General features: G+C 46.0%; 1 protein-coding gene across 1 annotated transcript in view; it reads right to left on the bottom strand.

The window, feature by feature from the left end:
- Positions 1–4,087, bottom strand: part of LOC108245764 (amyloid-beta A4 precursor protein-binding family A member 1-like) — a 22,003-nt gene extending 17,916 nt beyond the window's left edge. The window contains exon 1 of the mRNA XM_017432940.3: positions 3,749–4,087. The gene's annotated coding sequence lies outside the window, so the exon portion shown is untranslated. The remainder of the gene's footprint in view (positions 1–3,748) is intronic.
- Between the last annotated feature and the right edge of the window lie 305 nt (positions 4,088–4,392).

Here is a 4,392-nt window from a genome sequence, read left to right as displayed (position 1 = left end):
CGCTGCTCCTGCACGCTCCCGGCATTCTGATGTTAACAGGAAGTGACGTCACGTGTCTTCTTCCTGAGTTATTTGGGGTTATTTTGTATTCCACGCTACACAAACCCACAAAGAAGAGACTAGACCGCAGAAACGGTGGCGAATCACTTTAGAAACAATAAATATTGAGTTAAAGTTGCTGGGTTTTGGACAAAGTTGCAAAAAGTTGTGATTTTGCGGGGTTTGCTTGATTTTGCGTTAATAGTTGCGATCGCGAAATTCTGGAGGGTCTGAAAAATGTCTGGAAAGGAATAGTTTATTTAGCAATTAAATGGAAATCTCTAAATTCTTCACCTTTATAAAAGTCATCGTGGTTCAGTCAAACTCATGGTGGATCTTTCAGACACAGTCAGGTGTTCCTGCCTCTGACCAGTCGAGTCGTTTTACAGCTTGCCGCCGGGCTCCATTTTCGTTCCTGCCTGTTTTGTCCGTGTCGCCAGACCTCGTTAGTCCTGAGAATCAGTTTAGTTTGGCGGTGTTACCCGTGTTTACAGGGAGAGGGGGATGAGCAGGGAAAAAAACAACGAACCAACAAACCCGACGAGTCGTATTCCAACAGAGGCAGAGCGTTACTGAAGGACACCACAACCGGAGACGAACAGGAGCCTAAATCAGCGACAACGCTGAGTTGGTTGTAACGTTTGGACCCGGCAACTGGACGGGCTTTAATGAGACACTCAGGAAGTAATCACTGGATGCACAACTGAATAAACTTTGGATTCAGCCCAATTCAAGATGGTGAAAGATGCTGATATATACAGCAGTGTTTTATTTTCCCTCCTGCCTGATCTGGGATTTTTTCATCTGTTGCAACTAATCAGTGACACGAAGCATCGAGTGAAAATCCACTCTGGACGGTGAGGCGTGTTGTTTTGTACTTCCTGTTTGCCGGGAGGTTTGTAAGCCCTACAGAAACTGGTGGTTGGGGGTCACAGATGGCCCCGACAGAGAGGCGGTTATTTGAACCGGGCCGGCAGATCTGCGAGCCGAGCTCCGCGACTCCATCTGTCGGGCTGCGGGGAAAGCTGCTCCTTAGCTCGTTAATTTGCCGATCTTAAGCCGACAAATATAACTTTGGCGTCTGTGGGCCGCCATTTAATTTGTCTGAGCTTAAGGTTACAGATGAATGGCAGCGAAACGTAAACGTGACGCTGCTTTTTGTCGAATCCGTGTAAATCTAAGGACCAGACGAGGAATCTGATCACGCTCTGAAGCTGATTGTAGTTCCCAAAAAGATGAACAGAATCCCAACAAAAGATGCTGCAGAGACATGTTTGGATTTTAGTCTTCATCGCAAAATGTCGTTTTCTTTTCTTACTGAATTTCATTTTGCTAATACAGATTCCCAAACACCATATCAGATTTGCGGACAGCTTGTTTCACAGTAAAACTAAACAAGGTGTTTGTTTTAGATGGATTATGTCAAAGAAAGGAGTCTTTGAGCAGAGGACCTCCCGTTTGTCCGTAAATGCCTGAGAAAATTAATTAAATCCTAAAAGGTAAAGGTCCCCAAAGGGAGATTCGAAGGGTTTTTATGTCTCTGCCTCCGTCGTGCAGAAAATCGTTAAACGGTTTGAATATTCTGGAGGAATTTCAGCGCGTCAAATGAAACGTTTAAGGGACCGTCGGTCAAATCCGCGTCAGCAGCTGACGGAACCGCCGGTCCGCTCTCAGACCGAACGTGGTGGAATGCGCTCAGACGGATCCAGATCTCTGCTGGACGAAACCAACGCCAAGTTCTCCGGGCCAAGAGGGGAAAAAAAGGAGCTTCTGGGACGGGTCTGGGCTCGGATCGGGGGTTCTGATGGCAGCGAAGCCCGGCAGAGATTTTTTTACAGCAACATCTGCTGCCTTCAAGGACCACGTCTTTTCCAGGGATGTCCAAAGACGACATAAAACCAGATTCTGCTCACTTTATAAAGGCTGAGGAAGACAAGGGGACAGTTTCTGATCTGTCCCCAACAAACAGACCTAAAATGTGAGGACACCTAAAGACGAAAGAACGGGACAAAACACCTTAAACTCTTCATCAGTTGGCGTCCTCAGCGTCAGAGCGTCTTTAAAGGACGGACGGCAACAAAAGAAATGGTGCTCTCAGATGGAGAGTAAGCCACGGCGCCATTTTGTCTCGTAAGAACTTTGAGCTTTCGTCAAGAGTCATTCAAGCAAAGACGTTAGCCTTTCCTTTTATGCACATTGGTACGGTGGCCCTGAAGGTCAAACCGCATCAACAAATCGCTAAACTCAACTACAAATTCAAAAACGGAACATTGACCATTGACCAGGAAACAAGAGCCATCGCTGATTGGATGATTAGTCCTGATCCTGTCCAGCGTCACCTCGTATGTTTGTCCTGATTCAAAATATCCTTGGTCCAACCAGCGGCGGCTTCCGTTTCCCACGTCTTCCTGTAGGTTTTTAAACTTGTGGTTGTGTTTAGTGATGTGGTTTGACCTTCAGGGCCACCGTACCAAAATAAAAAACCAACCAGTCAAAGTGATTTATATCATGAAAACACACAATAACAGCAAACCAGGGTATAAAAAACTGAACTAAACTATCTAAAACAAGTCATACTAAAGACAAACTGAGGAAAACCAAACCAAACCTCAGAGACGATACAAGCTAAGATAGACGAAACTAAACTAAAGGTGCCAAAAAAGGCTTAAAAAAATAAAAATAAGGCTGATTCTGGGTGTTGAGGGTCTACAATCAGCGGATTGATGTTCCTGTGATGAAGGGAAAAGAGAAATAAGACGGTTTGTAAACCTTTCAGCCTCCAGCTCAGAGTAACGAGCAGGGGATTGGGCCTGAAACTAAAATATATATAAATATATTGGTAATAAGACAATAAAATGGAGCTACATGACATCACAACCAGCCTTAATGACAATTAAACTAGTTTTATCTGTTTATCAGCGGTGTTTCTGGTGAAAATAATGGTTTTTAAAATTAACTAAGCCCCTCGGTGAGGTTCTGGTCCCCAAACTTTAGGAAACCGGGAATTAAAATCCTGCTAATTCTAATTTAAACACTTGTATTAAATACTCACTGTGTCCTAAAATCCAAAGCGATGAGCTGAGAGTCCACTCGCATCTTGTATGTTTAGACAAAAATGTCCCAAAGTTGTTCCAGATTTTAATTTTAATTTTTATTTCTTTATTTATTTTTTGTCTGGATGTTTGTTGGAAACAGGAAAACCTGCAGAGATTCTGTGAGAATTAAAAGCTGACATTAATGACAGCGCGGTTGATGGTTCTGGTTCTGCGTGATTCATCCTCTCTGCCTCACACACACACACACACACACACACTCAGCATACGGTCCATGTTGGGATGCATCACCTCACAGGCGTCAGGATGATGAATACATGAACACAACAGGCAGATGCTTTTATTTTGAAGGGGCCTCAGGGCTCCATAAATCCCCTCCCATCATCTGAAACGGTTTTATTGTGATAAAAAAAAAACCCAAAAAGCTTCATTTTTTTTTTTTTTTTTTTTTTTTTCCCCCAGCTCCGCTTTAATGACAAAAGTCGCGTTTTATTTCGAAAAGCTTCCTATTTTATTTTGGTAATAAATACATGAACATGTCCGACCTGTCACCTGTCGGTCCGTCTGAATCTGGTCAGGTGCAGAGTCCGCCATCAGCGAACCGAGCCGAACATGTTCGGGTTTTTAATCCTAATCCACGGTTCCGACTCGTTTACCTTCATGTTCGAGGAGAGGCCCGGTTCCGCCGGTCGCTGTGGTCCACATCGTCCCCCTCCTTCCTCCACCTTCCTCCTCCTGTCCCCGCCTGCGCGTCCTCTCCCGTCCCGGCCCGGCCCGGCCCGGCCCGGCTCGGCTCGGCTCGGTTCGACCCGGTCGGATTACAGCGGGCAGCTCACACCCTCCTCCCGCACCGTGACATCAGAGCGGATTATCGGGGCACAAAGCGCCTTTACTGATGCTGGAGCTGCAGACAAACAGCTCGGCTGGGCCATACAGCAGCCCGAACCCGCCCACTCCATCCGAACCAGCAGCCCGCAGAGTGCTGCAGCGGGCAGTACCGCCACCGGCCGCTGGGGGCGCTGCGCCACTCCTGGTTGATTTAGTGTAAAAAGAATAAATCATTTAACATTTTAGAAACATATAAAAAAAAGAAACACAATTGTTGTTAGTGAGAAGAAATGACAGGAAGAGACCTCCATCAGAACCAGAACCAGGCGCAGGACGGGCGGCCATCTGCTTCAACCGGCTGGGGTCTGAGAGGACAGGAAAGAGACGAACACAGAATGGCTGGTCCAGGTGTGGTTTCTATAGTCCAGGTGGGGTTTCTATGGTCCAGGTGTAGTTTCTATGGTCCAGGTGT

This window comes from Kryptolebias marmoratus, linkage group LG14 (genome assembly GCF_001649575.2).
Source record: "Kryptolebias marmoratus isolate JLee-2015 linkage group LG14, ASM164957v2, whole genome shotgun sequence".
In the NCBI taxonomy this organism is placed as follows: domain Eukaryota; kingdom Metazoa; phylum Chordata; class Actinopteri; order Cyprinodontiformes; family Rivulidae; genus Kryptolebias; species Kryptolebias marmoratus.
Note: the sequence above shows the minus strand (reverse complement) of the source record. Positions and strands in the feature narration are given on the sequence as shown.